The following is a 20,903-nucleotide window of genomic DNA, read 5'->3' as shown; positions in this document are numbered from 1 at the left end:
GCAGTCCCAGGGAAGGACTTCCAGGGTGACACCCACCCAGCACAAGCAAAGGCCAGTGCCACCTCCTTGCATTGAAATGCCCATGGCCCATGCGCTGCAGATAAGTGAGCCGCAGCAGTGGAGCTCACAGCAGTGGAAAAACACAGGCAGACGTGGCCTTGACCTCCTCCTGTCAGCAAGCCCGGGGCTATGGAGAAGGATATGGGATTTTACAGCTTCACATTTCAAAATCTTAAGTAGCTGTTTTCAGTGCCATTAGTGATTGTGCACATTTTTGGTTTGGTTTCATTTTTCCCCTGTTTATACCTCCACCCTATGTCAAGAGGCCCGAACTTCACCCAGACCTGGGTCAGGGTCCGGAACCCTCTGAGTGCAGCAAGGCCTGGGCCTCCATTTCCTCCTTTGTCGAATAGAAATTAAAAAACAAAAAATGGGCTGGGCACAGTGGCTCACGACTATAATCTTAGCACTTTGAGAGGCCAAGGCAGGTGGATCACCTGAGGTCAAAAGTTCAAGACCAGCCTGGCCAACATGGCAAAACTCTGTCTCTACTAAAACTACAGAAATTAGCTGGGTGTGGTGGCGCATGCCTGTAATCCCAGCTACTTGGGAGGCTGAGGCAGGACAATTGATTGAACCTGGGAGGTGGAGTTTGTAGTGAGCCAAGATCGTGCCACTATACTCCAGCCTGGGAGACAGAGCAAGACTCCATCTCGAATAAATAAAATAAAATAAAATAAAAAGAATTCTTACTCTGAGAGGAGTCAAAACCAGTTGTGAAGACAGGACTTCACCCAAACACCACAGGACAGAATTTGGCCAAAGTCCTCTGACATAACAGGGTTTTGTCCTGAGCTTCTTGAAAATGAGACACATTGATCCCTCCGCTCTGGCAACCTCTAGACTTCATTACCTGCTGGCTGCGCCCTCCCTCCTTCGTCTCACTTTAGAGCAAGGTGGGTGTGTCACAGAAGGGGCATTTCTCACATGCGTGTTCCATCCTGGAGCCTGGTAACCTTTGCCAAAGATGACTCAGGTAAACATGTTATGAAGTGGAGCCTCCAGCCGCCCTGCAGTGACCCAGCCAGTACAGTCATGCCAGGTCTCCAACTCTGCTCACCCGCGCAGCTCCCAGAAACTTCCCCAGCTTGTCTCCACTGGAATCCGGATGGAAGAGAGCAATGGCTGGCTTAGCCCCTCCCGGAGGAGAAAGAGAAAACTTCTGAAAAGAAGATGGGGGCTGGGGCAGGACCCCGATCCGCAAGGACAAGTAAGTACTCAGTGCCAGGCGCCCACTTGGCCAGGAAAAAGACAGATGTGTCTGTGCCCTCGTAAAGGAGGCAACACACATTGCAAAAATAACAAGATATGGCAGGGCAAAGTGGCTCACGCCTGTAATCCCAGCACTCTGGGAGGCTGAGGCAAGGGGATCACCTGAGGTCAGGAGTTCAAGACCAGCCTGGCCAACATGGTGAATCCTCATCTCTACTAAAATACAAAAAATTAGCTGGGCATGGTGGTGGGTGCCTGTAATCCCAGCTACTTGGGAGGCTGAGGCAGGAGAATCACTTGAATCCAAGAAGTTGTGGTGAGCTGAGATCACACCATTGCACTCCAGCCTGGGCAACAAGAGCAAAACTCCATCTCAAAAAAATAAAAAGAACTTTGGTCTCCTGCCTATCCAGTGGAGCTGACAGCACTTGCCTCAGAGGATGGGGCTCTGGGTGGAGTGAGAAAAGGTGTGGGATGTGACAACTGTGGTGCCGGGCACAGGACAGGCTCTCATTAAAGGGCAGCTGCAGTCCTCGTCCCAGATGCCCAGTCCTACTCTGGACATGTGGCCCCAGCATCCATGATGAAAGGGGCAGAGCTGCGCCTGCCTCTCCCTGCTGTGCTTCTCAGCTTGCTCAGAACCTGGGGGAGGAAAGAGGGTATTATTATATTAGGACCCTTCTGGAAATTCACACCAGGAAAACAACCAGAGGCTGTGTGGCCTCTCGCTTCTGCTCCTCACTCTGGGGAGGGACGGAGCAGAGAAACTGGAAGGAAAGGCATTTTTAAGGGCTTGCATACATGCTTTACCAATGACGGCATGTGCTTGTTTGGACAGCTCGGATCCTAACACTGGAATGACACATGGAAGACGGCACGGCCCCCAAGGGTGACACGCAAATTGCTGAAGCATTTCACATTTTTGGAGTCCAGGAGATGATAGAATACCATCTTTAAATTGCTGAAAGAGAAAAGCCAAACAAACTGGTCAACCTTTTGAGGAGCTATTCTTCAGAAAGGAAGCATAAACAAAAATGTCTCCAAACAAAAGCTAAGAAAATTCATTGCCAGCAGCTCCGCCTCCAGGACAGCTCAGATAAGTTCTTTGGGCTGAAGGAAAGGGACCCCCAGTGGAAGCACCAAACTGCAGGAAGAAATGAAAAACACAGAAAAGGGGAAGTATTCGGTAAATAAGCAAAAATGTTAGCATTTCAGGTAAAAATAAAGGAGAAAATGCTAAAACATTTATCGATGAAGCCAGGGCGGGAGAGGGACAATGGAACCACAGAACATTTAACAGAATAGACCATATGCTGGGCCCTAGAGCAAGTCTCAACAGATTGCAAAGCGCTGAACTCACATAAGAGTGTGTTCTCTGACCACAGTGCAATTAAACAAGAAATTAATAACAGAAAGATAATTGGAGAATCCACAAGTGTTTGGAAATTAAACAACGTACGTCTCAATAACCTGTGGGTCAGAGAAGAAATCACAATGGAAATTAAAAACACTTTTAACTGAGTGATAATGAAAATAAACATAGAAACTTGTGAGAAGTGGCTAAAAAAGTGCTTAAGTGGAGATTTTTAGCTTTAAATGCAGGTATTAGAAAATAAGAAGGTTGCAAATCGATGTATTAGAAAATAAGGTTGAAAATCAATGACCTAAGCTTCTGTCTCATAAAACTAAAAAAAAAAAAAAAAAAAACCAAAACACTAAAACCCAAGTAAATGAAGCCTAAAGAAAGTGAAAGGAAGAACGTAATCAAGACAGGAGTAGAAATTAATGAACTAGTTGGGTGCAGTAGAGAAAATAAAGCCAAGGCAGGTATTTGAAAAGATTAATAAAATGGACAGGATCAGGTGCAGTGGCTCACACCTGTAATCCCAACACTTTGGGAGGCCAAGGTAGGAGGATTGCTTGAGCCAAGGGGTTTGACACCCGCCTGGGCAACATGATGAGACTCCATCTACTAAAAATACAAAAGATTAGCTGGGTGTGGTGGTGGGCGCCTGTAATCCCAGCTACTTGGGAGACTGAGGCAGGAGAATTGCTTGAACGTGGGAGGCAGAGGTTGCAGTGAGCTGAGATCGCGCCATTGCACTCCAGCCTGAGCGACAGTGCGAGACTCCTTCTCAAAAAAAAAAAAAAAAAAAAAAAAATTTAAAGAAATTTCTTTTTTTTTTCTTGGTGCTAAACCAGATTAAAGACACTTCTTTAATGGATAAAGAGTATATATTTTCTAAAACCCTACTGTTGACATAAATGCCACTATGGAGCACTTTCTTCTCGTCAGCCATGTCACCACTTTGGCTCAGCCTGGTACTGGCGGTCCTGGTCAGTAAAATAAGGCAAGAAAAAGAAAAAGGCGTGAAGACTGGAAAGGCAAAAGGTAGAACTGATTTTGTTCTCCGATGGTATTGCTGTCTAAACATGAAATCAAAACAAAAACCTGCAAACTATTAGAATTAATAAATTAGGTAAGGCCACTAGATAAAATGTCAACATACAAAATTAAGTTTATTTCTATATACTAGCAACACACGACTACAAAACAAAATTAAAGACAATTTACAATAACATGAAAATATAAATAGCTTGGAATAAGTCTTTTGAACGATATGTAAGACCGCCACTAAAAATCACAAAACATTTCTAAGAGATATTAAAGAAGAACTAGATAAGGCCAGGAGCAGTAACTCACACCTATAATCCCAGCGCTTTAGGAGGCCGAGGTGGGAGGGTCACTTGAGGCCAGGAGTTTGAGACCAGCCTGGGCAACATAGAGAAACTCCAAATCTACTCAAAATTTTAAAACTAGCCAAGCATTGTGGCACATGACTTACCCATAGCTACTCAGGAGGCTAAGATGGGATGATTGCTCAAGCTCAGGAGTTTGAAGTTACAGTGAGCTGTGATCACACCACTGCATTCCATCCTGGGCAACAGAGTGAGACTGTCTCTAAAAAAAAAAAAAAAAACCAGGCACAGTGGTTCACACCTGTAATCCCAGCATTTTGGGAGGCCAAGGCAGGTGGATCACAAGGTCAGGAGTTTGAGACCAGCCTGGCCAATATGGTGAAACCCTGTCTCTACTAAAAATACAAAAATTAGCTGGGCGTGGTGGCGCATACCTATAGTCCCAGCTACTCAGGAGGCTGAGCAGAAGAATCACTTGACCCTGGGAGGCAGAGGTTGCAGTGAGCCAAGATCATGCCACTGCACTCCATGCTGGGTGACAGAGCAAGATTCCATCAGAAAGAGAGAAAGCGGAAGGAAGGAAGGGAGGAAGGAAGGAAGGAGAGAAAGAGAGAGAGAGAAAGAAAGAAGGAAAGAAAGAAAGAAAAAGAAAGCCAAGACCTAGATAAATGGAGAGATACACCACATTTACGGATTGGAAGTCTCAATGTTGTTGTTATGTCAATCTCCTAAATTGATCTATAGCTTCTTTTTTTTTTTTTTTTTTTTTTGAGACAGGGTCTCACTCTATTCCCCAGGCTGCAATGGCATGATCACTGCAGTTTCAACCTCCTGGGCTCAGGTGATCCTCCCGCTTCAGCCTCCGGGGTAGCTGGGACCACATGTGCTCCACCACGCCTGGCTCATTTTTGTATTTTTTTGTAGAGATGGAGTTTCACCATGTTGCCCAGGCTGATCTTGAACTCCTGGGCTCAAGCGATCCGCCTGCCTCAGCCTCCCAGAGTGCTGGGATTGGATTACAGGTGTAAGCCATCTTGCCCAGCCTCAGCATTCATTTTGAATACAGGTTTTGCTTTCTCACACCAGAAGCAGGGCTTAATTACCCCTGACACAGGTTCCTGTTCTCCATCTCCTCCCAGTTCCTTAAGATGATCAATCCAGATGGTCTGGCTCACCCCACTGCCTCCAAAGGGACAGTTGGATACAACCCACTTGATTTGCCTTAAAGACCCCCACACTCCCTCAGGGACTGTGCTGGTCTATGCAGCAGTGACTCCTTCTCAGTCACAGGGTGACCCTATGGCCCTCGTGCATGCCCCAAAACCCCCAATTAGGACCACCTTTGGAAATCCTGCTTGGATAATGACCGGGATTCCAATAAAGGCTTTAGTCCCCAGGCCTCTCTCTCTCCTCTCCACCCCCCACCGCCTGCTGGTTGAGCTCCCTGCTGTCTCCAGACTTCCCTCAGTTCCTTGCGGGACCCTCTTCTCCGTGGAGCTGGGAGTGATACACCGCTTCTGTTATTTCGTGTGTTCTGTTGTGCCGTCTCCCGCATGGCCGCCTGACTGACACACCCAGACCAAACTCTGTCTGGGCCAGGGCTCTCCTAGGGAGTGGCTGCCTTGGTGGGAATAAACTGGACACTGAGTTCCCTGTAAGAGGGACACCTGGTCATGGTCAGACACTGAGGCATCAGACCTGACGGATAAAGCAGTACCCCTGGGAGATGCATGGTGACACCCACAGCCACCTCCCCTAGAGCTCCGTCAGGCAGAGTTTATGGCCGCTCTAAAAATTGGGGGCCGCCTCATGAGCAAATTAGAGGAATATACAACAAATGTCATCTCAATCAAAATCCCAGCAGTGTTTTTGTAATGGATGTTGACAAACAGATTTATACAGAATCACAAAGAACCTAGAACAGACAGAAACATTTTGAAGAATAAAGTTGGAAGATTACTCTGCTAGGTATCAAGACCTACTATAAAGCAACTCTAATTGAGCAAAGGTAATTAAACAGTGAGATATTGGTATAAGAATGGACATACAGGCCATAAGATAGAATCGAAGCAGATGGCTACTTAATTAACAATAAAGTTACCTGAGCAAGTTAGTAGGGAAGAGGATGGTCTTGTCGATAAACAATGCCGAATTGGGTATCCATGTGGAAAATTATGCACAAATTTTAATTCAAGATGACCTATATTAATATAAAAGGTAAAATAATAAAGCTTCTAGAAAAAATAAAATATCTTCATGACATTGAGATAGGCAAAGATTTATTAAACAGGACACAAAAATCATTAACCCAAAGATTAATGACTAAGAATAATACATTAGACTTGATCGAAATTAAGAACTTCTGGCCGGGAGCAGTAGCTCATGCCTGTAATCCCAGCACTTTGGGAGGCTGAGGCAGGTGGATCACTTGAGGTCAAGAGTTCAAGACCAGCCTGACAACAGAGTGAAACCCCATCTCTACTAAAAATACAAAAATTAGCTGAGCGTGCTGGCAGGTGCCTGTAATCCCAGCTACTCGAGAGGCTGAGGCAGAAGAATCATTTGAACTTGGGAGGCAGAGGTTGCAGTGAGCCGAGATTGCACCATGGCACTCACCTGCATCATTGAGCCACTGCGCCCGGCCTGCCGTGCTTGATGGTTCTTATGCATGAAGTGGATATAGTTCCCGGAAGAAAAGGAAAGGCTAAGCCGGGGACTGGCATTGGTTACATGCTAACTGCATGCTGAACTCTGCGGTAAGCACATGCATGTCACTGACTTTACCTGTCACAGATTTGCCTTTAGTTGTCTCAGATTTTGGTCACTTTCCATCACCATATTACTTCACTGGCTTCACTATGATTGCTGCTGATTTTGGGGTCATCGCCTGCCATCAAGCAGAGACTGGATGTTCAGAACACCCAGGCCACACCCTTAGGAACTGGCCCTTCAGACTCTGCAGGATGCTAGCCAGTGCTGTTCTAAGTAAAATCTTGATGCCACAAAAGAAATAGCAGTTGAAGATAAATCCTCTCACAAGGCAGTTTACCTCTATAGAAGGGTGCCGAGCATGGACAGAGCAATGGTGGCCGCACGCTTAAACAAGGCGGGGAGGGGCACTTATGCCTGATAGGGGTTGTCCCTGCAGCTGTGTCGTTCCTCTATTGGCTAGGGTTAGGCCGCACAAGCTAGACTAATCACGACTGGCTATTTTAAAGAGAGCAGGGGTCTGAGCTGAAGTGGCAGGGTGGGTGTTTTGGCGGGAAGGACGGTTACAGGCGGGTCAGAGCAGGTAGCCAGGGGTGACCTAGGTCAAAGCAGGTGACCAGGGCAGGTGACTGGAACAGGTGACCGGGATGAGTCAGGATGGAGCCGGGGGCCAGTGGAGCAGATGCGAACTACTGATTAGAACCAGTGGAGAAGGTTGTTGACTGGAATTACAAGGAAGTTAAACTTTAAAATAGAGAATTAAAGAATAAGAGAGCTGAACATACTGACACACTGATTCTTTGAAGAGAAACTTGGGGTTCACTGCAACAGTTGTGAGAAGGAGACAGCGACCATGGTCCCTTCAAGGATCCTCTTCCATTAATGGAGGGAAGTGCAGAATCGGTCCGGACGGGCAGGATGGTGTCTGGAGTTTTGTCACCAAAGCGAACAGGACTTTATTTTTCACCATATGCTGAAGGGGAGGAGGATGACGGAAGGTGACTAAGCCACCGAGCCCTTACTAGGTCTCAGGTACCACGCTAGGCGCTTCCACCAGCGCTGCCACCGTATCCGTCTCAGAGGCTCAGCAGCTCACCCCACCACGTGGCTTGTCAATAGCAGAACGGGACTCCAGTTCAGGCCATTCTGGCTCCACAGTCTGAGTTCTTCCCACCACTCTACTCTGGCCAGAAATGTGCATCACTATTGTTAGAGCCATTTGCCAGGGAAACAGTGTCTTTGCCCTGCGTCAGGCTGGCCACGGTCACCTCCCACTCAGAAAGCAGCCCACAGACCCACCAAGTCACACACCAGCCAACAGGCGGGCCTGGCCTCTGTCCACAACTGTGCAGTTTCTGGCTCTGACGGCCCCTGAGTCCAGGGAAAACTACAGCCAGTCCCCATGGGGTCCTGGCTAGATGACCTCCCACTGTACCCCGTCTGTCACCAGCCACAGTGCAGCAGCCGCCCTTGCTGCCTTCTGCCTTCCCGCCTTCTGCCTTCCCGGAGGAGTGCTGCTTTTCTCTTTCCTCCACGCCTCTGTATTCAAATGGTAGCTCCCTCCACAGTGGTTGACAAGCATAATTGTGGCTGATGATATAATATGAGTAATAATGGGGAAGCGGTGTGAATCTCCAGAGGCCAAACAGAAAATAAAACGGCGATGACAGTCGCTGCTGCGTTTACAGTATTTCTTTCCTCCGAGGCCTGCGGGCTAGCCACCGCTGGGGCGGGGGCTGAGGATCACGAGGAGTTGCTAGCAATAGGCCGCATCCTGCCGTTGCACGAGTGATCTCAGCTCCTGCTCTGGGATAGGGGTTTGCTCGCTCATCAAATTCAGCTGGCTTGTGCCGGCTGTGGCTGGTAGCCAGGCAGCATTTGCACTCTGGGCGCCTCCTGGGGGAAGCCTGGAGCGCAATTAACTTCAATAGGAGGGGAGATAGATGAAAACCTGGACGCTGTGACAGGAGCCCCCTACTGAGAAAAAGAAATTGCAGAAATCGGCCTAAAAAAAAATTAGCTGAGTGTGGTGGTGCATGCCTATAGTCCCAGCTACTCCGGGGCTAAGGAGGGAGGATCGCTTGAGCCTGGGGAGTCGGAGGTTCCAGTGAGCCGAGATCATGCCACTCTGGGCAACAGAGCAAGAGCCTGTCTCAAAAAAAAAAGAAAAAGAAAAAGAAAAACATGCCAGGTGCGGTGGCTCACGCCTATAATTCCAGAACTTGGGAGGCCAAGGCGAGGGCATCACCTGAGGTCAGGAGTTCGAGACCAGCCTGGCCAATATGGCAAAACCTCGTCTCTACTAAAAATACAAAAACTAGCTGGGCGTAGTGGCAGGCACCTGTAATCCCAGCTACTCGGGAGGCTGAGGCAGGAGAATCACTTGAGAATCATTGCACTCCAGCCTGAATATATCCCAAATAGGATATATTCAATTGGGTATTAAATTTAGATGTGATGGTTAAAAAAAAAGAAACAAAAAATAAATAAATTTAGATTTGAGCTTCCCAGCAGCCAAAGTAAAAAGGGATACTTTGATTGTTAGGATTCTAAAAGCACAGGTTGTTTTTATTAAAGTTAGTCAAATTAAATCAGATCCTGCTTTTATAATTCATTTCTCTTATGAAATCGAAGCGAGTATTGTCTTAAACACTGTGGTGCGTTGAGAGCAAACTAAGAAAATACAAACGATGAAAACAAAACTTAGTTCAGCAAATGTGTAATAGGCAATGAAAGAAACTCGCTTTTACTGGGGCCTGAAAGACCCCGAGCCGTTCTTCACGTTACCCTGCGGGTAGGTCTCGTAAAGGCTGCCACTGCATCTCATTCATCACGGCATCGCTGGGCCTAGCTCTGCACCAGGGTTATAGGAGACATGCCAAAACATTTTTATTTTTTAGAAGAAGGAGTGTGAGGTGACATTTACTGAGAACTCAGCCCCTCGGCTCACTGCACCCCCTGCCTTCCGGGTTCAAGCGATTCTCCTGCCTCAGCCTCCTGAGTAGCTGGGATTACAGGCATGTGCCACCATGCCCGGTTATTTTTTGTACTTTTAGTAGAGAGTTCTCATTCATTGTCAGTAAATGTCACCTCACCCTCTTTTCACCAGCCCCAGACAACACTGCCAGGTCGAGACCATTACTACCATTTTGCAGAGGACAAATGTGAGCCTCAGAAACTCAGGAACTGCCCCAGAGAAGGACACGGCCTGGCCAACATGGCGAAGGGTAAGCTGTTTCTTACCCTCCGGCCACCTACTCTTTCCGCTACAAGCAGAAAGAAGAGCCTACCTTTGGTTTAAGGTGCCTGGGAAAGGAAGAGAAGACCTGGGACAGATATTTTCTGAGCTCCTCTTCCAGGCCAGGCACTGTGCCCACGTTTTAGAGTCCCCATCTTGCTTCATACTCCCAAAACTCCTGCAAGGTAGTAATTATTAGACCCATTTTTCAGATGAGAAAACTGATACAGATGAAAACAGCTCTTTGGGAGGATCTTGAAAGAGTTGGTGAAAAGTCCTAGGCATTGGGTTTGGTCCCACCGGGAGCAAGTGAGGAAACGGTGCCTTTTCCCAGGGAGCTAACACCAGAGCTGCTCCACCCAGAACACTGGGAACGGCCTCCCCAGCTAAGCTGATTTGGTGTGTTCATGCCAAGCCCTTCCTAGGTCTTGTGTCTATGCCTGGTGGCTTAGCTATTGTTGTGCTGTTGTTTTTATTTTATGCAAATGGTTTTTTAAATTTTTATTTCATGCATCCGGGGATTTGCACATAGTAAATTTTCAATAGAGATTCACCAAGTTGAACTGAATGTTGTTTGCAAGGAGGAAAGATGGGTTGCACAGTGTCAAAGTGTAACAAGACCTCGAGCCAAAGGTATCCTCTTCTTTCTGCTTACAGGGGAAAGAGCACAGGAGGCCGGAGGGTAAGAAACAGCTTGGCCTTGTCCTATTCTAGGGGAGTCCCTGAGTTTCTGAGGCTCACTTTTGTCCTCTGCGAAACGGTAGTAATGGTCTCGACCTGGCGGTGTTGTCTGGGGCTGGAGAAGGCCAGGTTGCTGCTGTTTCTCTAACGGAGGTCACCCTCATCCAGTTGGAAGTGGCATTTCTTTTCTTTCTTTTTTTCTTTTTTTTGAGATGGAGTCTTGCTCTGTCACCCAGGCTGGAATGCAGTGGCGCCATCTCGGCTCACTGCAACCTCTGCCTCCCGGGTTCAAGAGATTCTCCCATCTCAGCCTCCTGAGTAGCTGGGATTACAGGCATGTGCCACCGCGCCCGGCTAATTTTTATATTTTTAGTAGAGACGAGGTTTCGCCATGTTGGCCAGGCTGGTCTCAAACTCAGAAACTCCAGTGGTCCGCCTACCTTGGCCTCTCAAAGTGCTGGGATTACAGGCATGAGCCATAGCACCTGGCCAGAAATGCCCTTTCTTTTTCATGTGTATTAGAAACAGACTGCGCTTCTACCTCTGAGCTCTGTGTCCTGTCTCCGTTCACCCCCACCGCCATTCCCGCAATGCCGCTCACTGAACACCCAAGGTCCCATTCTCCAGGGTGTTAGCCCACCAAGCTGGGCCTCACATCCAGCTGCAAAGATCACCCAAAGCTCTCAGTGCCCTGCTGAGCTGGCACTGGTCTCACTGTTGTATGACAAACAGGAAAGCTGGCAGGAAAGCCACAGGCCGACCTAGTCAGCTTTCTCGTGTTACCCTAAGTTAGTCATTGCTGCCAAGTGTTTGTGGCACAGAAAGAAAAAAATAAGCCCCGTCTGAACCCCATGGAACTGAAGAAGACTGGAATGTGGAGAATGACCAGTCCTCCTAAATCCCAATTGGAATAATTACGCTGGAATAGATTTCTTCTAGTTCACCCAAAACACTAACGCCCTCAACAGTAAGTCACAGTCAGCCCAGGCCAGAGTGGATTCCGCTCCACCTCAATGCCGTTAGCATTCAGTTCTGGGATGCCAAAGGCTTTCTCTGCTGGGATCTGGGCTTGGGGGTCGAGGTGCTCAAGTTTGCAGGAAGATGCTTCTGGAAGGGTTTTATCAGTTTCTAATAGCAAAGGCTCAGAGGAAGCAATTTCAACTGGGGGCCTCTCTAATCTAGAGAGACAATGGAGATAGTTTCTTGTGTGCAAAGCCACTCCACACTGGGGCGGGCTCTACTCCCTAGAGCAACAATGAAGTACCTGCTGTGTACACACAGGAAAGGCTATTCAAGAGAGTGCTTTCTGAGGAATCTGAAGATTTCCTCCCTGGTCTTTCTGACTCAGCATGGAAGAAATGCAGAAAAGGTCATTGCCTCTTAGGAATTGATCTGGAGCACTGTCTATGCCACAGACTAACTTGGATAACTCACCCCTAAACGGGTGGGAACTGGGACAAGGTGGCCAGGGTATGGGACCCCGGGATCCAGGGTCTCATGTGACAATAAAATGTCAGGTTTAAAGTGGTTGGCTCATGTTGCCGTCACATTTGGCTCTGCTAACTGCGTAGATTTCCTATGTAGGGTGTTAGAACTTCACTGGTGCCCCACCAAGGACTTTAGGGGGGGCTTTCAATGGCCATTTCTGCTGTGACATTTCAGTAGCTTCTGGGTCCCACCCTCCAGGCAACCCCTTCTTCCTCAGCCTAGTTCTGTGACCTTGTGCCCCCTGCCACTCCCCCATTCTCAGCTCCAAAAGCGACACCACCTCTTCCCCTCCCAGGGCCCCCTCCCCACCTCCCACCCCTGTCTGTCCCACTTCCTAACATTCTTCCCAAAGCCAGCCTGGTCGGGGCTGACTTAGGCCCACGCAGAGCTGTGTGGGGGATGGAGGGAGCCTCCCCACTTCCCTGCAGCTTTGGCTTCTGCACCACATGCTAAGACGATCCCAGGATTACAGGCAAAGGCTTGTGAGCTGTCCATTAGCAGAGACCATGTGTTCATCCTCAAAATTTTCTGCAGAGAGAGCGAGAAGTAGGAGGGAGGGAGATGGAGGGAACAGGTTGCGGGCATGAGTAGCTGTTTCAAACCCCCAGCCAACAACCCTGGGCCAGCCACTGCCCTCCATCCCTCCAGCACCCACAGATGTGCCTGCCCAGACCTTGGACAGCAGAGTGGGAAGGGGCCTTGGGAACCCGCCCTGGCGGAGGAGGCAGCAGTGGTCGAGAATGGTGGTAGGGTCTGTGTATGTGTGTTGGGAGCGGGGGAACTTAAAAAGTCAAGTCTGCATTTGGGGACCATTCTCCTGGACCCCAGCACTCTGTCCAGCGGTGCCGGGCCCCAAGACAACCCTTTGAGCGATGGCCTGGCTCCCTGATGGCCATGTGCCCCCAGGGTTGGGGCTGTGGTAGTTCCCCAGCATCGTGACCAAGCCCAAGGCTCAGGGAACCAGCCAGGCCACGGGCACTTTGGACCCCTGAGCCAGTGCACGGCTTTATGGTCCAAGGAGGGTGGTGTAGGGAAAAGGGAAGGGACACTCGCTTTCCAGAAATGTCATAGGAAACCAACAGGGGCAATGGCTGAAACCCCAAATGAAAGCCCTGCCTCTTTCCAGCCTCGAGGCTAGGATGCATCTTCACTTCAATCACCCTGGCAGAGCCTCTGCTCCAAGGAACAGCCTCTGACTTGACCTAGCAGAGCAAACAAGCAGCAAGGACCACCAGGTCCGGGTATGGAGCTGCGCCTGCAGTCAGATGTGCATCAAAATCCTGGTGCACGCTGCTGGGCTCCGCTGTGCCAGGATCTGGCACAGAGGTGAGCCTGGTGCCCTTCCAGGGCAGTGGGAGTCCAACGCCTCCTCCACCAACACCTTCTCTGGGTGAATTACCTGTGCACAATTAATTATGCAATTATCCAGAGCAACGATCAAATTGTCAAGATAGGCTGCGGGATAAGAGCTTTTCCGGCCGGGCGCGGTGGCTCAAGCCTGTAATCCCAGCACTTTGGGAGGCCGAGGCGGGTGGATCACGAGGTCAAGAGATCGAGACCATCCTGGTCAACATGGTGAAACCCCGTCTCTACTAATACAAAAAAAAAATTAGCTGGGCACGGTGGCGCGTGCCTGTAATCCCAGCTACTCAGGAGGCTGAGGCAGGAGAATTGCCTGAACCCAGGAGGCGGAGATTGCGGTGAGCCGAGATCGCGCCATTGCGCTCCAGCCTGGGTATCAAGAGCGAAACTCCGTCTCAAAAAAAAAAAAAAAAAAAAAGAGCTTTTCCACAATGCAGAGTAGAAAACGTTCCCTTCTCATTTCTTTTTTCTTTTTTTTTTGAGACAGTCTTGCCCTGTCACCCAGGCTGGAGTGCAGTGGTGTGATCTTGGCTCACCACAACCTCCACCTCCCGGGTTCAAGCAATCCTTCTGCCTCAGCCTCCTGAGTAGCTGAGATTGCAGACGTGCACCATACAAAAAAATACAAATAATTTTTGTATTTTTAGTAGAAACGGGGTTTCGCCATCTTGGCCAGGATGGTCTCGATCTCTTGACCTCAGGGTATGGTCTCCGTCCTGCAAGACTGTCCCCACTTCAGATGCCAGTTGCAAGAATCAGGTGCTCAGGTTACCCACACTTCCATCTGACTTGGCTACACATCAGAGGTCCCCAGAACCCCCTCCTCAGGTTTGGTAATTGGCTAAAATGGCTCACAGAACTCGGGGAAACACTTTGGTTATGTGTATAGGTTTATTGTAAAGGACATTATGGATGATACAGATGAACAGGCAGACGAAGAGGCACACAGGGCGAGCTCTGGGAGGGCCCCGAGCGCAGGAGCTTCTGTCCCCGTGGAGTTGGGGAACGCCACCGTCCCAGCATGCGATGTGTCCACCAGCCCAGAAGCTCTCTGGGTCCTGTAGTTGAGGGATTTGTATGGAGGCTTCGTCACATAGGTGTGATGGATTATTAGCTCAATCTCCAGCCCCACCCTCCAGGAAAGGGGTGGAGCTGAAAGCTCCAGGCTCCTAGTTGTGTCTGGGTCTTTCTGGTGCTCAGCCCCCAACCCCACTCAAGAGCTACAAGAGTCACCTCATTAGAACAAAAGACATTCATATCACCCAGGAAATTCCAAGGGATTAGGAGCTCTGTGTCAGGAACCGGGAAAGAGACTAAATAGAAGCGTATATTTTTTATTATGTCACATAGCCACACCGTGAGGTTGGTGCGGGAGCCCTTGAAGGCAGCCCTTGAAGGATCTGAGATCAAGAGGGCCTCCATCCCATCGGAGTTTTGGAAAAGTAATCTGGCAGCCTACAGGAACACTGGATAGAGTGGGGAGGACAGAAGGGAACTGATTCACCAGAGGGAGGGCGTGAAGTGAGTGAATGAATGAGTGAATAAATGAATGAACAAGATGGGACAGAAGGAATGAAACAAGATGGTTTCAGATAGTATCGGGGGTATAATGTCTTACAAACCAGATCAAGGAGGTAGGATCAACGGTGTTTTCCTCTAAAGAAGCAAATTTCCGGCTGGGCGTGGTGGCTCACACCTATAATCCCAGCACTTTGGGAGGCCGAGGCGAGTGGATCATTTGAGGTCAGGAGTTCGAGACGAGACTGACCAACATGGTGAAACCCCATCTCTACTAAAAATACAAAAATTAGCTGGGCATGGTGGCTGGTGCCTGTAATCCCAGCTACACGGGAGGCTGAGGCAGGAGAATAGCTTGAACCCCCAGGAGGCAGAGGTTGCAGTGAGCTGAGATCACACCACTGCACTCCAGCCTGAGCAACAGAGTGAGACTCCATTTCAAAAAAAAAAAAGAAAGCAAATTTCCATGAAGAAGCAGGCCATGGAGTAGTTCAGGACAGGCAAGGGACAGGACTTAGAATAGCACATCAGCTGGGTCCGATTGGGAAGACACATGCGTTTATCTCCTGCAGCACCGAAAAACACCCAGAAGACAGTTCGGTGGACCCCAGCAGCGGATTCTACACGTCTGCAAAAAAGGAGCGGAAAACAAGCCAGAGTTACAGCTATCTGCAGAGAGACTACATCCAGGAGGTCTGATGACTAAAAGTAATCACTGCAGTCTGACTTCTACCACTGACACCCTTCCCATGCATAATTTAAATGTGTAATTATAATACCATTGCTTAGTTAATGGACACCGATTCGTGCAGGAGCTGCCACAAACAGTAATAAACCAGCAGTGTTAGAAACGGATCACTTATCAGTGCGTGCCCAAGCCTCCTAATGCCTCATGATGTTTAATAATTAAATGGTGACACCTTGAACTTGCAGCGGACAGCATGAATCACAGTGGAATTCTCCAAATGGAATGCAGCCACACCTCAGCTTCTGTGCTGCGTGCTGCCACTGAGGACACTCGATGCCATTGAAAAAGTCTCATAGAGGTGGGTAATTTCCCTGTGCCCTGCACCTCTCTTCTGGCAAGCCCCCGGGGAGCAGTGGCCACAGAGGAGCTGCTGCTCTCTTAAAGACAGATCAGGCCAGGTGTGTTGGCTCACACCTGTAATCCCAGCACTTTGGGAGGCCGAGGTGGGTGGATCCTCTGAGGTTAGGAGTTCGAGACCAACCTGGCCAACATGGCAAAACCCCATCTCTACTAAAAAAATACAAAAAAATTAGCTGGGCGTGGTGGTGCCCACCTGCAACCCCAGCTACTCGGGAGGCTGAGGCATGAGACTCTCTTGAACCCAGGAGGCAGAGGTTGCAGTGAGCTGAGATCGAGTCACTGCACTTCAGCCTGAGTGAAAGAGCAAGACTCCATATCAAAACAAAACAAAACACAGATCAGGTGACTGGGCATGGTGGCTCACACATGTGAGGCTGAGTCGGGAGGATCACTTGAAGCCAGGAGTTTAGGACCAGCCTGGGAAACATAGCAAGACCCTGTCTCTACACAAAATATAGATAGATAGATGATAGATAGATAGATAGATAGATAGAAAGATAGATAGATAGATAGACTAAAGTAATAATCAAAGATCCACTATCATGAGGGAGGAAAGACATTCACACAGAGAATCGTTGATGCATACTAGACTACACAGAGAGAACCAGAGCAGGAGACAGCCTAAGTTCTGGAGTGATGGAAGGGCAGGGTCATTTCAGATGAGGTCAGCATCCTCATGGGAGAAGACGGCCCTGAGCTGGGCATGGCAGAGGGGCTGAGGAGGAAGTGTGTGTGTGTGTATGTGTGTGTGTGCACATGTGAGTGTGTGTGAGAGAATGTGTGTGTGTGTTGGGGATGGTTACCGAAGCTTTCCTGGCACATAGTAGGTCTTTCTCCCACAACAAGTAATGTGATTATTGGGAGTAATGGTGACTGTCACTGTGCTTCTCACAGGCCGTATTTCAAAAGCTCTATGGTGGCTCTGTTTCTTCTCTGAGACTTCAAAAGTCCTTCAAGAGTGAGTTCCGTGTCCAGGATGAAGATGGATGGCCTCTTGGCACCCATCTCTTTGGCATGAATGTGGGGAAAGGTGACTGGAAATGAGGAACCGTCGCTGGCACTCAGACATCGTCCAGGTGGACAGAGGACAGCTAGGGTAGGGACAGCTATGCAAACTGTCTTGAACATGGAGCTGAACTGGCCTGGGGTGAGGCCCAGCTGAAGTCCAGGCAGTGGCCTCAGCCAAGAACTGCCCAAAGACAAGTAAACGTGTCCTCCGGAAGCTGGTGGCCCTGACCAAAGCGGCGAAGAGTGCTGCTGCTGAAGCCAAGTCACACGGAAGCGCCTCCAATTATTCTTTCATACATTCTTCTGAGGTTTCACTGCTTGTCCACACGAGACTCTGATAAAATGTGGCATCTTACTGAATAGACTGTCCTGTGGGTGTGTTGTAATGACAGTACTATTTATGGGGGGTCTCCTATGCAGCAGTTCTTGCACCGTTTTATGTAATCACCCCCTTTCACCTTACAATCACTCCTGGGAAGTACCTGTCCTCATTTTCATTTTGTTGTAGAGAAAACCAAGGCTCTGAGACGTTAAGCGATGTGCCCAAAGCCACACAGCTAGTAAGTGGCTGGATTTGAACTCAAGCCTATAAAACACACATTATTTGCATTTATTATCTCATCATATTGTCATTTCTTCAAAATGCAACTCGATCTCATAAAACATCAGTGGCAGAACTAGGTGGAAGGTGCCCTGGTACTCACTGTAAAATTCTTCCAACTCTGCTGTATATTTGAAAATTTTCATACTAAAGTATTAGGGAAAAACCCAACTTGACTCCCAGGTGTTTTTTCACCTCGACAAACTTGAAAAATTTGGAAAAGCTGGCTTACCTCCTTGAGTTCTAGTTGGCTGGGTGGGCCCTGGCACCCCCCCCACACTCAATGCCCACCTACAGGTTAAAGCAGGTCCTGCTAGGACCCTGGGTGGCCCAGGCGCTTCTGACACATGCCTCAGACTTCCTCTGCACAGTAGAATAGATTTCCTTTAGGAATAAAAAACCAGGCAGCTTTCTGGTCGAATACCACCCTACGAGACCTTCTGGAACCTTCCCTCCAAGTTTCTTCTACCAGGTCAGCAAGGATTCAACTTGGCATCTCTGTGTGTTTGCTGTCTCCTGCTGCTTACAAACTACTTTGCCTTTAGCAATTCCCTTCAGTTATCTTGTTCTAAGGCTACAATTAAGAAGGAATCACTGTTGTGGGAGAACTCAGAGGCACCTCCAGCTCCCATTAGCTGGGTCCCTTAGTGGTGCTGATGCTAGGCTCTGACAATAATTACTTTGCAAGTATAATGAGATACTTATGGGTCCATCAGGTGCCCAACCCACAGCACGATATGAAATATGAAGAGTTAGACTGGCGGGTAATTTACACAACTGTCTATCAAGTCTCTCCAGGATGGTTAAGAAAAAGAAATGCCGGATTGAAAAGATGCCAAGCTTCCAGAGCGCATTCACGTGGCTGGATTGCCAGTGGCAACCATTATCATCATCACCGTCATCGCTGCTTTTAACGGTTAATGAAAATAAGACCTCACACACGAATGCAGCACTTTGCAACGCACAAAGCCCTCTTCCATTCATGCTCTCCAGAGCTCCCAAATGCCATCCGGGACCCTCCCCTTTGCAGATGCAGAAACTGAACCTCGGAGGATGGCAGTGACTCGCCCTGCTAGCCCTGCAGAGAGAGGTCTGGCCATGCCTCCCTGATTCTGAATCAGATAGGGTCAGGACTTCCTCTCTTGCCCTGGGCTCCTCAACCTGGCGCCCTCACCGCCTACCTGTGGGCCCCTCCTGCCATCTTCTGCTCCAGACGGACACCCCTTCATAGGCAGGACTCTGATTGGACAGCTTGGATCATGTGCTTATTCAAGAGCCAATCAGCGACAGGAGGCTTGGCTCTGCTCCCCGCCCCCCCACCACACCCAGTGGCAGCTGCCCTCTTTTTTTTTTTTTTTTTTTTTTTTTTTTTTTTGAGACAGAGTCTCATTCTCGTGCCCAGGCTGGAGTGGATCTCAGCTTAATGCAACCTCTGCCTCCTGGGTTCGGGAGAGTCTCCTGCCTCAGCCTCCTGAATAGCTGGGACTACAGGCGCTGGCCGCCATGCCCAGCTAATTTATTTTTATTTATTTTTTTATTTAGACAGAGTCTTGCTCTGTCACCTAGGCTGAAGTGCAGTGTCATGATCTCGGCTCACTGCAACCTCCACCTCCCGAGTTCAAGCAATTCTCTGCCTCCGCCTCATGAGGAGCTGGGATTACAGGCGCCCGTCAACATGCCAGGCTAATTTTTTTATTTTTAGTAGAGACGGGGTTTCACCATCCTGGCCAGGCTGGTCTTGAACTCCTGACCTCATGATCCACCCGCCTTGGCCTCCCAAAGTGCTGGGATTACAGGTGTGAGCCACCGCGCCCGGCCTTCCCTAACTTCTGTTAGGAGGATGGGAAGCTCCTTTCCCAAAACAGCCTGCACCTTCGTCTTCCCACCCGACGCTAAGGAAGAAGGGTCCCAAAAACCTTTGCTGAGCCCAGAATGGCCTGGCTCTGGCAGATTTGCCCCCAAGATTGCAAGTGGGTGGCAGTGCCTCCCCCATGTGTCCCTTTCTGCTTCCTGCCCCTCGCCCTGAGGCTTCCTTCCATTACTACAGGCAGCCCCCAGCCCTGCTTCCCTGCTGGGACCCTGCTTCACTAATTACCTGGCATGAAGAGCTGTGTGGATGTTCCCTGCACCTGTCTTGTCTCCAGATGTGGCTCCTTGGACCATCCGGCCCCACATCTGGCCTCTTCTTTCTCACCAGCTCCAGCAGCCAACGCTCCAGCAGGCCTTGTACCTGGCTGGCCCAGACTTGGCTGTGATGGACCAGTGACTCAAATAAGTGACTTTGGAAAGGTCTTCCCAAAGGTGGCAGAGACCATGTTCTCGAGAGCTGGAGTGGCATTGGCTTGAGTGTGGGGCTGAGATCTCATCCAGTGCTAGGGTCCAGGCTGCAGAATGAGGCATGGGATGAGAGAGCTTCTGAGCCACAAATGGGGTCCATACCTAACAAGATGGCATCAACCTAGGGAAGGATTTGGAGGAGAGGCACGTGTGGAAACAGAGCCTGGATGCTGAGTCCCTGGAGGCCCGAGTGGGCCCTGGGGCACCAGGAGCTCCTGGCCCTGCCACTGATGCCAATTGGGGTGTTGGTCCCCCAATAAATTCAGTCTGTCTACATCTATTGCTGACATAGAGTTTAGAGAGGGCTTAAATTCAGATAAATGGAATTTCAATTCCCTCTTTGTCTCTCAAATGTATGAATTGTGGCAGCTGAGTTCCTCTCTCTGAGCCCAGTTTGCCCATCTCAAGACTGTGTGTCACCATACCCACCTCACTGGGCCACCAGGAGGAATGAGTGAAGAACCACCTGTGACAGGCCTGGCCCAGGCCTGTGTCTGGCAGGGACTCATGGCTGCTGAAGGGTCACTACCTCCCTCTAGGGATGTCTAGAGAGATCCACATGCCACAAGGGATGGTACTGGAAGCAAGTCACACAGAAGCCAGAGCCCTGGGGCGTGCCTAGCAGGACTAGACATGGCACATGGGACAAATCTGAGCCACGCTTCTCAGAGGGTGGGCATGGAATTGAAACCAATGTGTGTAGGAAGCTGTTCCAATACACAAGCCGGGTCCCACCCCAGAACCCGGAGGGGCAGGAGGAGTGTTGAGACATCCTTGGTCAGGGTGAGGCAGGGGGAAGGGGAGAAGATTTCCAGTCCCTTAGGTGGAACTCCTGAGCTGGCAGAGAGCCCTCTTCTTGAATGACTCTCATGCACAGACCA

At 49.3% G+C, this 20,903-nt stretch overlaps 1 long non-coding RNA gene across 1 annotated transcript; it reads left to right on the top strand.

Annotated features, from left to right (window-relative positions):
* Window positions 1–15,767: 15,767 nt before the first annotated feature.
* LOC135271321 (uncharacterized) lies at window positions 15,768–17,460 on the top strand. The gene is made up of 3 exons (XR_010339428.1): window positions 15,768–16,014; window positions 16,971–17,146; window positions 17,329–17,460. It is a non-coding gene; the product is annotated as an uncharacterized LOC135271321 (long non-coding RNA).
* Window positions 17,461–20,903: the final 3,443 nt, after the last annotated feature.

This window comes from Aotus nancymaae, unplaced genomic scaffold (assembly GCF_030222135.1).
Source record: "Aotus nancymaae isolate 86718 unplaced genomic scaffold, 86718_ANA_hifiasm-v0.15.2.pri h1tg000076l, whole genome shotgun sequence".
NCBI classification, from domain to species: Eukaryota; Metazoa; Chordata; class Mammalia; order Primates; family Aotidae; genus Aotus; species Aotus nancymaae.
This window is presented reverse-complemented; position numbering and strand designations above follow the sequence as displayed.